The sequence below is a fragment of the Rhinopithecus bieti genome, unplaced genomic scaffold (assembly GCF_001698545.2).
Source record: "Rhinopithecus bieti isolate Rb0 unplaced genomic scaffold, ASM169854v2 scaffold_42745, whole genome shotgun sequence".
Taxonomy (NCBI): domain Eukaryota; kingdom Metazoa; phylum Chordata; class Mammalia; order Primates; family Cercopithecidae; genus Rhinopithecus; species Rhinopithecus bieti.
The window spans coordinates 448,042-470,096 of NW_016819184.1; the positions used below are offsets into that span (position 1 = coordinate 448,042).

At 37.3% G+C, this 22,055-nt stretch overlaps 1 long non-coding RNA gene across 1 annotated transcript in view; it reads right to left on the reverse strand.

Annotated features, from left to right (window-relative positions):
* LOC108519533 (uncharacterized) overlaps positions 1-22,055 on the reverse strand; it is a 32,741-nt gene that overhangs the window by 6,779 nt on the left and 3,907 nt on the right. The window lies entirely within an intron of this gene.

A 22,055-nucleotide genomic window follows, 5' to 3' on the forward strand; every position in this document is an offset into this window, starting at 1 on the left:
ATATTATTAATTTTAATATAATCCAAACTTTTCTTTAACATTTAGTGTTTTTTGTATCTTTTAAGAAATATCTATCATAAAATCATAAAGATATTCTTCTATTCTATGTCTGAGAAGCTTTATTGTTTTATCTTTTGCATTTAGATTTATAGGCTATCTAGAAATATTTTTTTCTCTACTGTGTGAGGTATGAAATATGTTGGAATTTATTTTTTTCCATACAGATATACAAGTGATGTAGCATCATCTGCTGAATTGACCACCATTCTCATGTCACCTTCGTGTTAGCTCTGTCATAAAGCTCGTGACTACAAATAGGTGGGTCTATTTCTGCCCTCTCTATTCTGTTGATCGATTTGTTCTCCATGTGCCAATACCACACTATATTAAGGAAGGTAGCTTATGGAAAGTCTTGATGGGTGGTAGGATACAAATACCAGCTTTTTTTTTTCTACAGTACAGTCTTGGCTCTCCTTGCCTTTTGTCTTTCCATATACATATTAGAATCAGCTTATCAGTTTCACACAAGAGTTGAGAGTTAGGATTTTGATTGGGAATACATTGAATCTTTAGATTAATTTAGTAAAAATTGATAACTTTATAAAATTGAATAGTCCAAATTAATAGGTCTTTCAAAATTTTTCTCAATTATGGTTTATAATTTTCAGTGCAGAAATCTTGTACATTTTGTTACATTTATTCCTTAATATTTACTGATGCTACTGTAAGTAGTATCTTTTAAAATTTTTATTTTATAATTGCTTTATAAGAATATTGAAATGCATTTGATTTTTGCTGGTTGAAGCAGGTGAAACTGCCAATATTTAACTCCAAAATGGCAATTTTATATGACTCTATATTGGCCTGACTCAATCCACTATTAATACTTAATTTGTCTATAGATTCCTTTGGATTATGTAAGTGCAAAACCATGTCATGTGAGAGAGTAACAGTTTTATATTTTCCTTTTCAATTATTACATTTAATTTTTCTTCATGGCTTATTGCTCTGACTAGGACTTCCAGTACAATATTGAATACAAGTAGGGATAGTACCATCTTTGTTGATGATCAAAGTTGGAAAAAATTATTTGACTCATGGATATTTATTTTATTTTGGGGGTTATAGTCAAATACTATTTTATTTATTTGTTGCTAAAGTTGCTCCAAGTTTGGCCATTGAGAGTTTTCTGGTTTGACCTCTGTGTCTTTTCAATAGGACCTATTCCCTTCCCCCTGCCTCCCCTTGAGTACTTCCTTGCTTTTTGGCAGCACAAAGTGCTCCAGGCTCATCTTGGACTTTCCCAGCCCAAGCCCTGTAATCAACTACTTCTCCAAGGGGTCCTGGTTCCCTTTATTGGGAAAATGATATTTAGAAACCAAGATCTGGTTGATAGGTGTGCTCATTGCTTTTGGAGTCTCACTACTTGTAGCACATCTCAGTGATTAGAGTGGGGAAACATATGCTTGTATACTAAATCATGCAGGTACATGGGTCTATTTAGTTTTACATTTATTTATCTGTATACTAAAAAAAAAAACTCTTAAGTCCATATTGATACCTCTGAATCCAATCCAACACCACCTTGCTCATTCTCGTCTTCCTCCTCACCTTATTTGTAGCACCTTTCTCTGACAGTAAGAAACCTGGATCTCATTATCTATCATTCCTTTTTCGTTCAACTCTGGTATATTCAAAAATAGTTTCAAGACTTTCAACCATACCCTTGTGAGAAAGTTATTTATCAGCTGGAGTGCAGGATTTGCATACAATTCTTTTTCATCTTTAGTTTTACAGTATTTAGTCCAAACAGTTTTCCAAAGTTACCTGGTCAGCACCTTTCTCCCCCAGCCCCTTGAATGTGGTGGTTTCATTCCCTTGTAATACAGTAAGACTCATTTGTTATCTTTGTCTGCATTTCATGATTTTATGATCTTTTCCACATCCTAGTTGATTGAAAAAATTTGCTTTTTGTAGCACAAAGGCCTTTGGGTTTTGACAAATGCATAGAATTTTATGTCCACCATGGTCATCTCACCTTGAACCTTCCCTGGCTGCCCTTTTACAGATAACTTCTCTCCTCAATCATACACTCGGCAACCACTAATCAGTTTCTCCCTTATAGTTTTGCTTTTTCTAGACCATCGAATAGATGGAATCATCAAGTAGATAGCCTTTTGGGTCTGCTTCTTTACTTAGTTGAATGTATTTATGTTTTATCCATATTATTGTGGGAATCAATAGTTCATGCATTTTATTGTGGAGTAGTATTCCATTACATGGATGTATTATAGTTTGTTTTAGCCATTCACTAGCTGAAGGATACAACAGGGTTGTTGCCAACTTTAGGTTAATATGTATAACACAGCTGTAAACATGTATAAGGTTTTGTGAGAACATAAACTTTGATTTCTCTTGAGTAGGTACCAAGGAGTGACATTGCTTGAGTTATGTAGTAGGTATATCTTTTATTTTGTAAGAAACTGACAAACTGTTTTCCAAAGTGGCTACACCACTTTGAATTCCCAAAAATGTAAGAGAATTACAGTTGCTCTGTATTCTCTACAACATTTGACATTGTAAGTTTTAAAAAAATTTTTAGATATTCTAATATGTGTGTCATAATATTGTGATTTTACTCTCATTGATACTATGATTTTAATGTGCATTTCCTATTGATGAATGATGTTGAGCATCTTATTACATGCTTGTTTGCAACATTCTGTCTTCTTTGGTAAAATCCCAGCACTTTGAAGGCCAAGGGAGGTGGATTTCTTGAGCTCAGGAGTTCAAGACCAGCCTGGGCAACATGTTGAGACTCTGTCTCTACAAAAATAAAAAAGATACATAAAATTAGCCAGATGTGGCGGCATGCACTTGTGGTCTCAGCTACCTGGGAGGCTGAGGTGGGAGGATGGCTTGAGCCCAGGAGGCAGAGGGTGTGGTGAGATGAGATCATGCCATTGCATTCCAACCTGGGCAACAGAGCCAGACACCGTCTCAGAAAAAAAAAAAAAGAGTTCAGATCTTTGGCTTATTTTTTAAACTGGTTTGTTTCTTTACTTACTGTTGAATTTTGAGAGTCCTTTATCAGATTTGTGATTTGCAAATAAGTCCTCTTCATCCATGGTTTCTCCCCTCATTCTTTTAATAATGTCTCTCACAGCAGGATTTTTTGCTAAATAGATTTTGACAATTGAATTGTATTTTTAAATATGGAAAGGCAAAGCAACTCGAATGGTCTAAACAATTTGATTGATTTCAAGGTTTGGTATAATCAAGACAGTGTAGTATTGGCAAAAAGATTGATACATAGAGCAACAAAACAAAACACAGAGACCAGAAATGAGGCCTCACGAATAGTCAACTGATTTTTGACAGAGTTGCAAGGATAATTCAATGGAAAAAGAATAATCTTTTTAAAAAATAGCACTGAAATATCTACAAATAATCCTGTTGGGAATTGGATTAACACTGCATTGAATCTACAGGTTAAGTGGGGGAGAACTGATATCTGAACAATATTGAGTTTGACAATCCTTAAACGTGGTATATATCTTTCGGTTGATTTAGGTCTTTTTTGTATCTATTTATGTACAATCTATCTATTGTCTATCTATGTAATCTATAATATACCCATCTAATCCATGTCAAAAAGTACACATTTACACCGTTACATCCCATTTCAATGCAACATCACAGAGTTCTTCGTTTTCTCCGTTTCCACATTTGTAACTCTCTTCTCCAGCCCTGGGAGAACCTGGCTTTTGTTACCCTTAACATGTTTCTTCATTTGTTCAAAGCCCAGCGGGCCTCTCATCCCTGCCACTATGGCCTCCCCTGCGTGGGTGCCCTCTTTAGCCTGCCTGTGCTCCTCTAGTTTTCAGACATCCCTCTTCGGTCCTCTGCAGGACCCCGCTGCCGCCTGCTATAGGGGACTTCCTTTCTGTACCTGTGAATGCAGGAGTAAATTGTTCAGGGTGGTGAGAGGGAGCAGAGGCTGAAGCACATTCTTCGATTTTGAATGTTAAAACCCATGCATTCTTGTAATAAGCCCTGCTTGGGCTTCAGGCCTTTTCCTTTGACATTTTGCTGGATTATTTCTACTGGTGTTTTGTTTGGTATTTTCATGTCTGTGCTCATAGGCCAGTAATTTTCCTCTGTTATAATTTATTTTCTTGTTAGATTTTGGCATCATGGTTAAAGTGGTCTCATAAGATGAGTGGTGAAGTATTTTATCTTTTTTAGCCTCTCGAAAAGTTTCTGTAAGATTGATATCATTTTACCAAACAAAATTTAAAATAATTCATTAATGAAACCATCTGGGCCTAGAGATTTTTTGATGGGTGAGTTGTGGAGAATTTAAATTACAAATGAAATTCCTTTAATAAATATGGGATTATTTACATTTTATTTCTTCTTTTATCAGTTTTCTAAGTTGAATTTTGTAGGGGTTTTCTATTTCATAATTTCCAAGTTCATAGGCATAAAATTATAATATCCTCTAGTTTTTTAATATCTGTAGGTTTTGTGGTAATATTCCATTTTGATGTCTCCATATTGATAATCTCTGCTTTCCTCCTTTCTCTCTTTTCTGAAATATTCCTTTTAATGTGCTGTCAATTTATTTACTTTTTTAAAAAAGAACTACTTTTGGCTTTAAATATTTTCTTTTGCTCATTTGTTTTACATTTTGAAAAGTTTTTCTTAATTTCTTTTCTTTTACTTGAGTTTAATTTACTTTTCTTTCTAACTTTGTAATTTGGATATTTCAATCATTTATTTTAAACCTCTTTATCTCCTAACATAAGCATTTAAGAGTATTAATTTCCCTCTATACAATGCTTTAGTTGCATCCCATAAATTATGTTATGTTTTTACTATCGGTCAATACAAAATATTTTCTAATTTCCATTATAATTTATTCTTTGACCCATGACATATTTAGAAGTGTATTGATGAAATTCCAAATGTTTTGAGGATTTTCTAGTTAGATGTTTTTGTTATTTATTTCTAGGTCGTCTCTTTCACAGTTAGAGAATATATGCTAATGAATTCAGTCCCTGTAATATTGTAAATGTTGAGACTTCCTTTATGTTCCAGGATATGGCCAATCACTTACCCTCTTATATTTGTCTCCTTTGCTGGAATATTAGTTATGGAACATTGGATCTTTATTCTCTTTTGCTTAAACCTATAGTTTTCCCGCTAATTCTTTTGGCAATCTTCATCCTTTTCCTCTTTTTCTTGTATAGTTTCTCTAATTTATCCTCCATGATATTGATTGAATATTGTGCATGTTTTACAGCTTTTAAAGTACATAGAAATTGGGCTACTGAATTATTAATATTACTTTATTCTCCTATCTAGCTCCTTTTCCATTTCTCTATGCTCCTTCATTTTTAGCCTGTTATCTTATCTTATTTATATTTGCATATTAAAAACATGGATGGTTTTACCATACTCACTTTTCATACACAGTTTACCCATAAACAACATGGATTTGAACTGTGTGGGTCCTATTATATGTGAATTTTTTTCTGTCTCTGCTGTCCCTGAGACACAAGACCTACCCCTCCTCCTCCTCCCCCTCCTCAGCCTATTCAATGTGAAGACAATGATGATCAAGGCCTTTATAATAATCCACTGCCACTTAAAGAATAGTAAATATATTTTCTCTTCCTTATGATTTTCTTAATAACATTTTCTTTTCTCTAGCTTACTTTATTGTAAGAATACAGTGTACAATACAGGATATAATCAACTGTTTACATTATGGGCAGGGCTTCTGGTCAACTGTGGTTAGGTTTTTGGAAAGTCGAAAGCTACAGGGGATTTTGACTGTGTGGGTGTCGGTGCCTCAAGCCTCCACGTTGTTCAAGTGTCAACTGTACTCTATCCTGCATTCAAAGAAACAGCAACCTCTTGGTCATTTAGAACTATGTGCAAATATAGAATATATGTGAAATTGCTACAGATAGGAAAGCACTATGTAATATTAAGATACTATTATTAGTAATAACGGTGCTCTGCCACAAATACTTCTCTTGAAAACCTGCAGAATCATGGGAAACTAGCAAAGACATGAAAGCTACAGTGATAGATTGCCCAAGATTTTCTCAGAGGCACAAGTGTGTCTTATAATAGTTCATATTTTTATACATATTTGGAATTTAAACAGAGAAACAGAGAGGACTTGGGAACTACAGGCTTAAAAATATAGGTCCTGCTTGTTAGATCTTCGCAAGAAGTAGCGCTAGGTCACTCCTGGAGTGAAGCGTAGTAGGTTTATGTTTCTTCTGAAGGAAGCCATGCTTTTCCTCTTTGTTATTGTACTTTCATGGAGAAATGACTGACAATTACAGAGCTAATTAATGGATGGCCAGTTATAGGCTGTAGCCAGTAAGATGTCATTATTTCTGAACAGTAGATGCACACTCGTGCTCCGAAAGTAGGATTCATATCCGTTAGGCATGCCTAACAGTGATTTCAGCAAGAAAGACGTTGATCTTTCCAACAGGAAGTACTGAAGGAGGGGGTTCCACATTTGCTGTGTTAGCCCAGTGATGCTTTCTTCTGCTCTCCAGTCTCAGCGCATTGCCTTCTTGACATTACTTAATGATCTTGTGGTTGTTGGGTGGCTGCTGCATGTTCTGGAACTCCTGCTTCCAAGTGGGAGGAACAGGGAGGGGGCCATCCCAGCAATGTACCTGGTGCTGTTATTGGAAAACAAAATCTTTCTCAGAGTCTCCTCCCCATCCCTGCAGGAAACTTCCTCCTACATCTCCTGGCCAGCTGGGCCACCAGACACACCTGGTTGCAAGGGGGAAGTTAGTTGTTGGCTTGATAGCTCTGTTCATTAGGGCACCACACTAATGGTGATAAGCTCCTGCTTTCTATGACTGGCTGGGACACTTCCTTGTCCAGGTAAACAGCAGGACATGGTCTACCTTGTTGTGTCATCTAATGAAAAGTCGAAGCTCTCACCTTTAGCCAAAATCTACGTTCTTGAAAATGCATGCATCAGGTACATTGTGCTCCAGGTGATGAGGAGGGTTCTGCCCTTGGTGCCCGAGGTGTTTCTCCAGAGCTTGCCCTATACACCCTCTGTTATAGCTCCTGCGAGGCAGAGCCCAGTCAGCCTCAGGCTAGGGCACTGCAGAGTCTGTGCTCTCAACCATCACTCTGCACTGCCTTGCAGGTAAGAGTGGAGGTGGAGAAGGAAGGAATGCGGGCTGTGCTACCACCAGCCACCACTTCCCCCAAGGGATGGTAACTGCAAGGACGCTGAGCAGGAATCAGTGGGCTTGGGCGGCTCAACATTTGAACTCTAGTAGATATGTCGGGAGGCCCTTTTCCACTGAGAGCATTTCAAACATTGACTTGCCTTTCTCTCATTTCAGTATACTGTATTATAGAAAACTCTCCTTTCCATTTCCCCTCAAATTTTCTCATTTTTTTCTTTTAAAATATCATGTCAATTATTATGTTACAAACAAAATTAGGTTGCAAATAAGTAACTAAAAACCCTAGTCATACCGTGTGCAATTGTCTTTCTGCCTTTTTCCATATATTATCTAAAATTCTCCGTTTAAGTCTGTGTTTTATATTTTCTCAATTAATTTTACTTCAATGAAATTATGTCAGTTAGTAAGATTACAAGCAAAATTAGGTTGTAAACGAATGGACAAGGGTCCTTTTCATATCCTGTGCATGGTTGGTGGGGGAAGGATGGGATGAAGATTTGCCATTTCTTTCGTTTTTTCGTTTTTTTGTTTTGTTTTGTTTTGTTTTTTTGAGACAGAGTCTCACTCTGTTGCCCAGGCTGGAGTGCAGTGGTACGATCCCAGCTCACTGCAACCTCTTTCTCCCAGGTTCAAGTGATTCTCCTGCCTCAGCCTCCCGAGTAGCTGGGATTATAGGTGCGCGCCACCACACCCAGCTAGTTTTTGCATTTTTGGTAGACAGAGTTTCACCATGTTGGCCAGGCTGGTCTCGAACTCCTGTCTTCAGGTGATCCACCTACCTCGGCCTCTGCTGGGATTACAGGCATGAGCCACAGTGCTCGGTTGAGATCTACCATTTCTTACCTGTGTCTGTGTTCCCAGCATCAAATTCTAGCCTGCTCATGGTGGCTGCCCAGTAAATATGTTCAGGTACTTCTGTGGCTGGGCAGGTTGATAAAAATTGGCAGGAGCACCGGCACTGCTATTGTCCCTGAATTCATTTTCTAGGCTTCCTAGAAGTAGGAACTACTGAGAGGGACCACATGCAGTATGGCAAGCTTGTGTTATTCGCTTAAACAAGAACCGTCATGAAGGCAACCATTCTTTACTCTCAGAGTGAAATACCTAGGTTTAGCTTGGTACTTCACTGACTGTTTTAGCACAGGGCACTAACACATTTTTGAGTTCGGGAATTGGTGAGAAGAGTTGGGTGAAGAAGGACTTAAACTTTTTACTTCCCAATATGTGCAGTCACATCAGTAGCCTCGGCACTGGACAAATTCCAGAGGAAGGGCTCCTCGTGAGGACAGAGGCTTCTGATGAGGGAGTGACATCCCGGGATTCCCAGCCATCCATCTAAAGTCATGGCTGAGTGCTGAATGTGAAGCTTTATTGCTTGGCCAGTGACCAGTGATTGCTGCATATACAGAGGGAAAGTTGAGATGATGTGACACCTCCCAGAATGAATGGAGTGAGATGCCCTGAGGCTAACCCTGGTTAAGATGGGAGCCCTTGGGTTTCTCCAGCCCATTCCCTAGTTATTTATTTTAACTCTTTGTCTCTGGTCCCTTTCTCTCAATCAATTGTTCAAATGAAGATTTTGCTCAATTCATTGTCTTAAAATACTGAAATGCTTTAAAATACAACATCTTTCCAATGTGATTTATTGTAGTGGAAGATAGAGTAAAAGACTTCACATTTTTCGGGAGTTAAAGGAGTGACTATCTAATGGTGGAATCTCAGGTGCGTAAAGTAGAGATTTGGGGGTCATTACTCAATTTCAAACAGAAAGATGTTTAGTTCACTGAGAAACATCCCTTGAAAAAAATAGCCTGAGCTAAGTACTTTCTTGCATGAAATATGGATATAGTTATCTTATCAGTGGTCCGGGTCCTTATTCTGGTGCCCAGGAGTCTGGGCCCCTGAGCTGCTGCAATGCTAGTCGCCCTGGGAACAGTAATTTCTGGTGGTTGTCTTAGCTTGTGTGTGAGCTAAGCTTGGAATGAACTCTCTGTGTCAGAAAAAGAGACACTGGATTCCAACATGAATGTCATATTTCTGGTCCAGCTAGATCCTGTGAGAAAACTATACTTTTTCCCTCAGGTATTCCTCAGGAACAAGCGCAGTGCTTGGCACAGAGCAGATGCTAAAACCTCTGTATCCCACCCCTGGATATTATAATTAACATTTGTTCTTCTGACAGTTCTCTTTTTCCCTTGTCTTGTTATTAAAGGAACAACTCTAGTTGTATTGTCTTCCTTCCTTCCTTCCTTCCTTCCTTCCTTCCTTCCTTCCTTCCTTCCTTCCTTCCTTCCACTCACTCATTTGTTCAATTCATTAATACGTTTGTGACCAGATTGGTCCTGGGGCTAACTCTCAGGTTTGCTTTTTACTGATTGTGCATGCTTTGGCAATAATAGCTAATAAGAATCCTAACTACCTTTAAAGCAATAATTACGTTCAAGGCAGTGAGTTAAGTACTAAGCTTGGTTTTTTATTTGTAAATGAAGACACCAATAACTACTTCACAGGATAAAATGATATATGTCAAGTCCTCGGCACAGAACTTGATAAAAGGAAAGCATTTAATAAAAGGTAGTCATTACCTTGATGAAGATCTAGTGTGCCCTTGGCTAGGTACCATACTAGGAACCACTGCCAAACAGAACTGTCAGTAGTTGACCTGTATCAGGGGTTCTGAATTGGAAGAATCAAGTCCTTTATATCCAGTACTATTGAAATCTTGTTCAGAAACATGTTAAGAAGCTCTGACACACTAGCTTTTTCCTAAGCTGTTGCCAGGGAGTTACCCACACCCCACTTTGAGATGAGAAATATAATTGAACTTAGTATTTGGCTGTGGCCAGTGTAGGGATTTCTAAGGTATTGAGAAGTTGGTCTATCTGGAACTATCAGTACCAAATGTTCATTTGAACTCTTTTTTCTTTCAGCTTCATTGAAGAATAATTGATAAATAACAACTGTGTACATTTAAGGTGTACAAGCAGATGTTTTGGTATATTTAATATGTACACATTGTGAAATAATCACATCCATCAAGCTAATTATCATATCCATCACCTCACATAGTTACAATTTTTTCCAATGATGAGAACATTTAAGATCTACCCTCTCAGGAAATGTCAAGTATATAACCATATTGCTGACTATCATTCCCATGAGTCCATTAAATCTCCATAACTTATTCATCCTACAACTGAAAGTCTGTGCTCTTGACCAACATCTCTGCATTTCCCCCACCCCCTGACCTGTCTTGTAACCAACCACCCTTCTACTCTCTATTTCTATGAGTTTGGATTTTTAGGTTCCATAAATAGGTGAGATCATACGGCATTTGTCTTTCTGTGTCTGGTTTATTTCACTTAACCTAATGTCCTCCAGGCTCATCCATGTTGTTGCAAAGGGCAGGATTTCCTACTTTTCAAGGCTTAGTAATATCCCATTGTGTATATACACATCACATTTTCCTTATCTATTCATCTGTCAACTGACATTTAGGTTGTCTCTGTATCTTGGCTATTGTGAATGATGCTGCAATGAACATGGGAGTGTGGATATGCCAATGCGGTGCTGATTTCACTTCCTTTGGGTACACACCCAGAAGAGGGATTGTGGGGTCATATGGTTTTTTGAGGAACTTCTGCACTGTTTTATGGCTGCACTAGTCTACATTCCCACCAAGGGTGTGCAAGGGCAGCCTTCACTCTATATCCTTGCCAACACTTGTTATGTTTCAGCGCTTCAAGAATAGTCATTTTAACAGGTATGAGACAATATCTCTGATACTTTCTTAATTTGGTATGAGATAAAGGAAACACTGAAACCCATTTTGGGACAGTGGAGGGCAAGTGCTTACCCAGCATTACTATGCTCAAGGCTCCTCTGCCTTCTGATCACACCCTTGCTTTTCTCAGTGCTTATTACTAATGCTTTCTTGTTGAGTGGAATCTGAGATGGACCCCTCTATGATCTGTCTTCAAGCTTACACCAGATAGTGAGCGTAGTACCCAACAGACAGATTGTTTCAGCCCTTACCCTCCTTCCTTCCTTCCCCTTCTTGTATTTCCCAGTATCTACTGTTCCCATGACAGATAAATTCGTACTCTAAACTCCAGAATCATGCAATATACCTATGTAACAAACCCGCACATGCAGTCCTGATTCTAAAATAAAAGTTGAAAAGAAAAGAATAAAAAGCAAACCTAAATGTTCATCAACACCACGAATAAGTGGCTAAAGAAAATGTGGTATAGCTACACAATAGAATGCTATTCAGTCTTAAAAGAGAATGAAATCCTGTCATTTGGGACAACATGGATAAACCTGGAGGACATTATGTTAAGTGAAATAAGCCAGTCACAGAAGGACAAATACTACGTGATTTTACTTATATGCCAAGCATAAAAAAGTTGAACTCTTAGAAGCAGAGAGTAGAAAGGTGATTACCTGGGGGTGTTGGGGAACTGTTGGTCAAAAACCACAAAATTTCAGTCAGACAGGAGGAATAAGTTTAAGATATCTATTGTACATCATTATGACTACATTTAATAATCTATTGTTTATTTAAAAATTACTGAGAGTAGGTTTCATGTGTTCTAATCATAAAAATATAAGTATGTGAGATAATGCATATGTTAAATAGCTTGATTTAGCCATTCCACAATGTATGCATATATCAAAATACAAATACATTTTGCATACCATAAATATATAAAATATTTACTTGTCACTTAAAATAAATTAATAAAAGATTAGGAAGAAAAAACACAGAATCACACCAAATAATACACAAAGATGGGAAGAAAATTATAAGATGTTTATGAAATAAAGGGCGACTAAATCAATGATGCTCAGAATATTTTGTCATTAACTTCCGTTATCTTGTCATTATATTGTTTTGTCATTATCTTCCATTATCTTGTGTGATTGCTCCGGTCTTTAGATTCTGAATGGTCTGGCGTGCTTCTGAATTACGTGGGAATGCCATGATGCTTTTGTAGACTGATGTAGTCATATGTTTGGTTTCCACCAGTCCCCATCTGTGGTCTGACTTTCTGCAGCAACGTTTCTGCCAAATAGCAACATCATGATTAAGGACATGGCCTCTGGAGCCATCTGGCTCTGTGGCCTCCAGCTGCGTGACTTTAGGAAGGTTGTGTGGCTTCTATGTGCTCCGTTTGTCTCATCTGTAAAATGGGGACAATAAGGGTCTCTGTCTCATAGGCTTTAAGGAAATGAAATCATTAATATTTATAAGGAAGCTAAAGACAGTGCTCGAGAAATACAACGCGAGCCCAACTTTCACAGGAACACTCCCATGGGCAAACCCCTGCTTTCTTGAAAGAGGACATCTTTCAGGCCAGAAATTTCTCTTTGGTACTCAACAGAAGGGTCTTTCCTTTTGTTTCTCCCCATTGGCCCTAGCTCTATGCTAAGAGGCCACAGATCAAATGTAGTTGGTCTTCCCTATGCCAACCCTCCATTCGTAAAAAGATCAAACGAATATGAAGCTAGTTACTTCTCTTGGAACTGTCTGGGTCACCTTCTGAAATTCCTTCAGTTCTTGTCTGTCTCCAAGTGCAGGGCCTGGATGGCACCCTCGTTTATAGGAGCAGAGCTGAGCGCAGCCTCCCACATCCCGCCCTTTGGAGTTCCTTAATGGATCCTTACAGGACTTCGCAGCAATATGTAGTTTTTGTTTTGGTTTTTGCACCTCAGTGGGATTTACATTTCACTTTATCATCTGTCTCATTGGGCGCTCTCTTTCTTTAGATTTAGAAGGCCTGTGTGCAATTGGGACAAGGCAAATACTTTACCATCAAATAATTCAAAGACGTTTTCTCACACTCAACACTTGTGAGATGACTTATCACTTAAATCCTGAGAGTCATCATCAGATTTTCCCTTTGTCCTCTATTCCAATCTTTAATTTTACATACTGATAAAAAAATCCAAAGTATTATTAAAAATAGTTTAATTTGCTTAAGTTTATCATTCTTAACTTCTTTAATAATTACACACTTATATATATTCATAATTTTTTATGTACATATGTATATATAATTATGTCTTATTTATATAAGTATATATAAGTATATTACTATGTATGTTCACATATAAAATAATTACATATGTATAACTGATTACTGAAATAAAGTGCAAATTACATTATTTACGTTAAGGTATAGTTCAGCTTGTCTGTCATGAGCTTCTTGATGAAGAAGCAGATAGGCACATCTCTCTCCAGTCCTGTCTTGGTAGAGTGTCATGGGTCCATTCCTCCTGTTCCATGTTACTGCTTCCATCCTCCTTAGGGTCCTCGTTAATTCCTTCCTAATAGTTGTCAGCTCACATGCGCCTCTTTCATGACTCTGTCCCCTGTGGTCCAGATGGAATTAATCTCTCTGGGCTTTGAATCTGATACTTTGTGTGCCTATTGTATTAGATTTCTTCTTCTGCTTTGTTATAGTTATTGCCATCTGTTCCTCCAAGTTGGGTGGTAAGATTCTTGGAGGTGGGAACAATGTATCCTTGTTCTGTCGAGTCCCCACCTTGTCACCCCAGCACCTGGCACCATGCCTGCTCAGTGAAGGAAAAGTTGAAGAGCCCAGCCCCTCCTTTCAGGTGTCAGTGGAGTTTCATCAATAGGCCACCTGAGCCACTCAGAAGTCAACTGACCTGCACCTTGCAGAGTTCACAAGTATCAGGGAATTAAAGGTTTATCATTTACCTTCTATTTGTACATCTTAGGATAATTTTCCAATATCAAGACTTTTTGACCTCCAGATGTCCTGGTTGCTGCCACACAGACCTACTGCTTGTGTACCTGGTAAAAAAGTGTTATGTGTCCTGGTGTTGAACTTCTCATCCATAATAATTCACTAAGACACAATAACACAATCACTCATGGACCCAATGCAAATGACAGCTCCTCAGGAACGGACTCACCAGTTGTGGCTGAAGGTACTGCGGACTTGGCGATTATTAACTGATGTTTGACATACTTGAAAAATAAGAAGCTCCCAATTTGTACTCCCTTCAACCACTGAGGCTGGGATTTCATTATTTCAGGCTGCTTCTCTGAAAGGCGATTTTTGGACTGTCACTCTAGTTACACGGATTTTCTCATTAGTAAACGATTGCCATCAGCCCTTCTCAGAGGACCCATTTCCGTGTCTGCTCTGCTCTTTTCTTTCTCCTGATGTCTTTGATCATGGCACGTGCCATCTGTCCTGGGAGGTACAGACATTCTGATAGTTCAGACCACAGTGTGTGTGGCTGGGCGAGGGCCATGTAGACCCCAAGGGCCCAGCTGCGTGTGCAGCTATCTTCTCCATGATGAGCTTTCACAGATGAGTGGTGGATCTGGAAATTGCAATAATGACTCATCTTGGTTAAGTCTGTTTTGGCTCCAGTCCTCTTTGCTTTGGTCCATGTTATCTGTAGCTTTAGAACTCCCACTAAAAGAGCAGAATTATCTAAATTTCCATTTGACATTTTCCTTTACAATTGTTTTGACATCTCCATTTAGAAATTTCCTTTCTTGTTAAAGCTAGACTGGAAAAGTGAATTTCTAGACAAGCCTTGCCTGTCTCAAAACCTGAGGGTTGGTGCTCAACTTGTTTAATTGGAGAGCATCTCATCCAGTTACTGTCCATCAGGAAGGGCAACCCAATGCTTTCTGAGTCCCACAGGCCTCTTTCCCAGGCCGACTCTGGCTTCGGTCTTCTTTCCTCTGACTTTTGGGGAAGACCAGACAAGGCCAGCAGGCCTGAGTTGCACTTGATTCTAAACTCACGCTTCCCTGCAAGGCTCTGGGAAAACTTCTGTCGTGTGGTGAGCACTGGTGGGCAGGCAGCTCAGAAACATCCCGGCGCCTCCACACCATGAAGAAAATGAATCAACATGCTTCTGTTCTGGTTATAGACACTTTGGCTCCAGTGGCTAAATAGTCAACAGTATTGCCAGTTCTAATTTTCTTCCAGTGAATCCTAAGACTTGCCGATATCACCCAGGCACCTGGTTTACTCTCTCTATTGCATAGTTTGTAGTCTGTTTTGCTTGATTTTAATCCTCTGTTAAGATATAATTTCATTCTCCTAAAAGCTAGATTTTGTAAACATACACATTACCATAATAAATATTTAAATAGGGAAAGGAAGTTATGGGCTAGATTTGGGCTCACAGTAACAACATTATTTTTTTCCTAAAGAAATACAACAATAAAATGAATTTTTATTACTGCAAGTATATTTAGACAAAGCAAAGGTAAACACTTCCTTATATCTTTTTACTCTTAACATGCTGAAGCTTCCACGTTTCCACTAGAAGCCAACTTTGCCACCAGCAAGCACAATCTGCAGCTTCAACAATTTCAGAATCCTTAACATTCTTCAAGGGACCAAGCCTTCCAAAAGAAATGACTATGTGTTCTTGTGCCTCCAAAAGGTTTTCGTTGCTTGCCTGCTGATCTTTTTCAGGTAAGCTCTATAATAAATTGCACTCCTTAATTAATAATACTGAGAGTTCATGTAATACATGCAATTGCTTTATGTGCTTAATTTTCACAGGAATTGTGTGTGATAGGCACTCTGGTATTTTTCTCATTCTATAGATGAGGGAAGTTGGCATAACTGACTTGCCCAACACCAAGCAGCAGAGGCAAGGCCTGAGCCTCCAACCCTTTCCCCACCTTCCCCACATTAGGCCACATGATACTCAGACTTGTGCAGTAGGCTTGACTCCACTTATGTATCAGGATGCTGTATACCGTGAAGCGCATGCAGTAACTATGCATGGCCGCGGATGCAGTGATCACATCATGAGAAACGTTTTGCTGAACTATAAACTGGCTTTAAAAGTTTTAAACACCTTTGCCATTTGTACCACTTGTCACTGGAATGTATAAGTCAATTCCAATTGTTTTGAATCTTTTTTTTAACTTTTATTTTCCTTATTTTAATTAAAATGTTTTATTCTCATTGTGTGTAATCAAATCATTTACAAATATTTTACTACGGAAAATTTCAAACACATACAAAGCAAGCAGAATGGTGACATGGACCTTGACACACCATCTCCCAGCTTCAGCGATGACGAGCCTTCTGCCGTTCTTGTCCCCCCCATACCTCTGGTCACTGCCTGCCTCACTCCACTGTTATCGTTATTTACAGCTCTTTTTAAAGTGACACTTATGCACATTGAAATGCACACATTTTAACTGTACAGTTTTGACAGATTTATCCATCTGTGTCATCACCTGACACAATATTGAATATTTCGGTCTCTTCCCTCCCAGTGAATTCCTGCACAGTCACCACCCCCATCCCTGCCCAAGTCACCACCTTTTGGCTTCCATCTTGGATTCGTTTTGCCTGTTCTAGAACTTGCCGTAAATGGTATCACATAGTGTGTGTGCTTTTGTGTCTTGCTTTACTCACTCAGTAGTGTATCTGTGAGATTTATCCACATCGCAGCGATCAGTAGCTCATTTTTGTCTACTGTTGCTCAGTATTCTATACCACAGATTATCGATTCTGTCAGTGATAGACAATGGGTGTTTCCAGCTTTCATTCATTGTGAATAAAATTGCCGTGAATACTCAAGCATCTTTCCATAAATTCCTTTCCCCAACAAAATATTTATTTGGGTAACGTGCATATTTGTAACATTTATTTAAATAAGTTTCTCATGGATAAACACTTAGGATATGTAAATGGTGAACTTTATCAGAAACTGCCACTTTTTCCAAAGTGGTTGTACCATTTTATATTTTGTGTAGAGACAGACAAGAGTTCACGTTGCTCCCTTTCCTTGCCAACATTTGGTTTTATTAGTCTTACCCATTTTCACCATTCTAGCAGCGACCATGATATCACATTGTGGTCATTGATTTGTACCTCCCTGGCAACTGATGATAAACACACTAGTTTGTGTGGTTATTGATCACTCATATCGCTTCTTTTGTGAAATGTCTGTTCCATCATTTTGCCTACATTTACCTTTTGTTGGGTTGTTTGTCTTTCTATTATTGAGTTGCATGAGTCATTATGCATTTTGGATCTGAGTCTGATATACGTTTTGTCAAATACTTGGGGTTTGCCTAATTATTATAATGATGTCCTTTGATGAGCACCAGTTTTTAATTAGGTAAGTCTAATTTATCATTTTAAAATTTATGGCTATTTCCTTTTCTGTCTAATAAATTTTTGCCTGCTTCTAAGTTTCAACAATATTCTTTTATATTCCCTTCTAAAAGCTTTATAGATTTGGCTTCCACAAATAGGCCTATGATTCATCTTGAAATGATGTTTTTGGTATAGGTTTTAGTAGGGAGTAAAGATAATTTTATTCCCTTTCAGTATCAATATCATTGTTGAATTTAATGTTCCTTTTGATGCCTATGTTAAAAATCACTTGATCATAGTAAGTGTTGGTCTATTTCTATTTTCTAGTCCCTTGATCTGTTTGTCTGCCCTGTAATAATTCTGCACTGTCTCAGTTACTATGGTTTATAGTCTTAAACTGAGTCTTAAACTCAGATAGTGAAGTCCTCAGCTTATTTTTCTTTTTCAACATCATTTTTTTGGCTTTTTTAGGCACTTTGCATTTTCATATAAATTTTAGAATCAGCTTGTCAATTTCTACAAGAAAGAATATGAGGCATGTGAATAGGATTGCATTGAATCTATAAATGAATTTGCAGAGAATACATGTCTTAATAATATAAAGCCTTCTAATCCAGGAGTCTGCAAACTCCTAGACCACAGACCAGTACTAGTCCATGACCTGTTAGGAACCAGCCACACAGCAGAAGGTAAGCTGGGAGTGAGTGAGCAAAGCTTCATCTGTATCTACAGCCACTCTCCATTGCTTATATTACCGCCTGAGCTCCACCTCCTGTCAGATCAGTGGCAGCATTAGATTCTCATAGAAGTGAACCCTCTTGGGAACTGCACATGCGAGGGATCTAGGTTGCATGCTCCTTATGAGAATCTAATGCCTGATGATCTTTTACTGTCTCCCATCACCCCCAGGTGGGACCGTCTGTCTAGTTGCAGGAAAACAAGCTCTGGGCTCCCACTGATTCTACATTATGATGAGTTGTATAATTATTTCATTGTATATTACAATGCAATAATAATAGAAATAAAGTGCACAATAAACATAATGCACTTGACTCATCCTCAAACCATACCCCTGACCCCAGTGGGTGGAAAAACTGTCTTCCACAAAACCAGTCCCAGGTGCCAAAAATGTTGGGGACCACTGTTCTAATCCATAAACCTAATATATCTTTCTAATTATTGGAGTCTTTAAAAAATTTCTCACAGCAAAATTTTGTATTTTAACTATAGAGGTTCTTCATGCCTTTTGTTAAGTGGACTCCTAAATATGATATGTTTTTGAAGTTACTGTAAGTGGAGTGGTATTTTTAAATTTCAATGTCTCATTGTTACTGCTAAAATACAGAGATAGTAATTGCTTAAAAGAAAATCTTATGGAGATATAACTGATATACAACAAACTGCATATATTGGAATTAGGAGACTTTTGACATATGTATATGTGTGTCATACCTGTGAAACTGCCATCACATCATGACAATGAATGCACCCATCACTGGCAAATGTTCCACTGTGCTCCTCGGTGATCCTATCTTCCACCCCCTACCCCCTCCAGCAACCACTGATCTGCTTTCTGTCACTACATATCAGTTTACATTTCCTAAAATTTTACATACATGGAATCATGTATGTGCACATATATTCTTTTTTCATTTTTATTTTTTGGTCTGGCCTCTCTCAAATAACATAACTATTTTGAAATTTATCCAAATCATTATGTGTAGAATAGTTTATTCCTTTAAGTGGCTGAGTAGTACCATGGTATGGATACACCACAGTTTATTTATCCATTCACCCGTTGCTAGACATTTGGACATGTGGATGGTTCCAGTGTTTGATGATCACAAATAAAGCTGATATAAACATTTATTCAAAAATATTTGTGTGGGCATACATTTCCATTCCTTTTGGGTAAACTTCTAAGAATGTCATGACTGGGTCATAGGATGTGTTTGCTTATCTTTTTAAGAACTTGACAAACTTTTCTAGTGGTTGCACCATTGTACATTTCCACCAGCAGCATAGGAGAAGCCAGTTGTTCTACAACTTGGCCAACACTGGATATGCACAGTCTTTTACCCACTGTAACAGGTGTGTAACAGCAAGTCATTGCCACATGTAACTAATGCCAAGTGATAATAAGCATCTTTTAATGTGTTTAACTGCCACCCATATATCTTCTTTGGTGAAGTATCTGTTAAAATCTTTTGCCCAATTTATAATCATCTGTCATTAGTGTATAGAATAAAGCTGATTTTCTTTTATTGATTTTTGTATACTGAAACTTTGCTAAACAGAATTATTCGTTCTAGTATCCTTATTTAATTGGCATATTTTATGGGATTTCTTAAATAAAAGATTGTCATCTCTGAGTAAACACAGTTTTATTTCTTCCTTTCCAATCAGTATGCCTTTAATTTCTTCTTTTTTTCTTGATGTCAGTGGTTAGAAAATCCTATACAGCACTGAATAGAATAGACAAAAGTGAATATTCTTATGTCATTCCTGATCTTAGCAGGAAAATATTTAGTCTTTCAGCAGTAAGTACAATTATATTTAGGTATAACATAGATGTCCATCCTCAGATGAAGGAAGTTTCTTTTAAGTCTTTGTTTGCTAAGAGATTTTAATCAACAATATATGTTGGATTTTGTTCCACATCCTTCAGATAATCATAATTTTAATTTGTTAGTCTGTTAGTATAGTAAATTACATTTGATTGCTTTCTAAATGTTAACCCAATCTCCCCTTTTTTTGGATAAGCCCCATTAGGCCATACTGTATTACTCATTTATGTAGTGTTATATTCAAATTGCTAAAATTTTATTAAATTTTTTTGCATCTTTACGAATGAGGGATACAGGTCCATAATTTACTCTGATTGTGATGCCTTTGTCTCATTTTCTTTTCAGGGAGTTTTACTAGCACACAATCCATTTCTTTGATTGGATGAGCTCTTCAGGATTTATCTTCCACGTAATGTCAGTTTTGGTATAGGCAAAAAATTGTTTATGTCATTTCCTTATTATTCTTTTAATGTCTTAGGATTTTTTCATGTTGTTATTATATTTTTAGTATGAGTAAGTTGTTTTCTCTCCTTTTTTTCCCCATGATAATCTTATTATGGTTTTATCAATTTTATTAATGTCTTCAAAGAACCAATTTTGAATTCTATTGTTTTTTGTTTCCCATGTTACTGATTTTTACTCTTACCTTTAGAATTTTCTTTTTTCAACTTACTTTAATGTTATGTTACTTGACTGTGTTTTAGCTTTTTCACATGGAAACATAGATATCTGATCTTAGATTCCCCTTCTCCCTCTTTCTAGCATCAGTATTCAAAGCTATACATTCTCTTCTTATGACTGCTTTGGCTATAAGCCACAAATTTATACATTATTTTTATCAGTTAATTTGAAATGTTTTCCAATTTCCCCTTTGATATCTTTCACAAATTTTCACATATTTGGTGTGTTAAAAAATGTCTTCTTGTTCTATATTTCAAATGTATTGTGGTTAAAAAAATGATGTAGGATTTTAATCTCTTCATATTTTTGAGACTTGTTTGTACTCCATTATGTGGTACATTTTGAACATTCTCTATATGGTTGAAAATATTACAGAGCTATTGAATATACTGTTCTATAAATGTCAATCTACATTTTATGAGACCTATTTACTTACTAGTGTTTTGTATGATTGTTCTACAGATCTCTGAGAGGAGACTGATTTACCTATTTCTCCTTTTATGTCATTTTTTTTGTTTCATGTATTTTTTAGTGCTGTCTTTGGAAGTGTACACATTTATAACTGCATTATCTTCACAATATAGTGATCTTTTATCATTATGAAAGTTCTTTTATGTCTCTTGGTGATACTACTTTCCTTAAAGTCTATTTTGCCTTTTAAAAGTAACATACAGTAAAAGATATTTTGCCTGACCTAGTTAGTTCATCCTTTTAATGTTTACTGTTTGAAAATGTAAATATGGAATGTTTTACGTTTTATTTTCAGCACTTTTATTCAGAATTATATTTTAATTTTATATTTTGGAATGTGTTTTACATTTTATTTTCAACTATTTAGACCTTTATAATGCATCTATTTCAGACATAATACATTTGAGTGCTTCTCCCCACCCCACTCTGCCCCTAAGTCTGACAGTATCTACTTTTCAGTTGGGTTTTTAGGCCATTTACATTTAATGTAACTGTTGTGTGACTGGATTTAGGTCTGTCATTTTGCTATATTTTCTGTTTTCAGGAAAAGGTATGAGTAAATGTATTTTTGTTTACAGGTTTGGTGGTGGGAACATGACAGAGTATGGGTTTAGCTCCTGTATTCTCCACGAAGCATGTGGTAAGGTCATCATAGGAGGGAGAGGGTAAAGGGAACAAATGTAAGGAGACTGAAGAGAAAAGAGAAGGTATGAAATTTATTGGGATAAGTGAGAAAATTAGCCTTCTAGAAGACAAAGTAGGTTTGTCTCATTGGTATATTGGTTGTCCATTCACTCATTTCTTTATCATGTATTAATTTTAAAAAAGTGTCTCCTTTGTGGACAAAAACAGGCACAGCTCCTGATTCCAGGAAGCCGCAAGACTGTTGTTGTTGACAGACATTGGTCAAATAATCACAGTAATATATCCATGATTATAAGCTAAAAAAAAAAAAAAAAAAA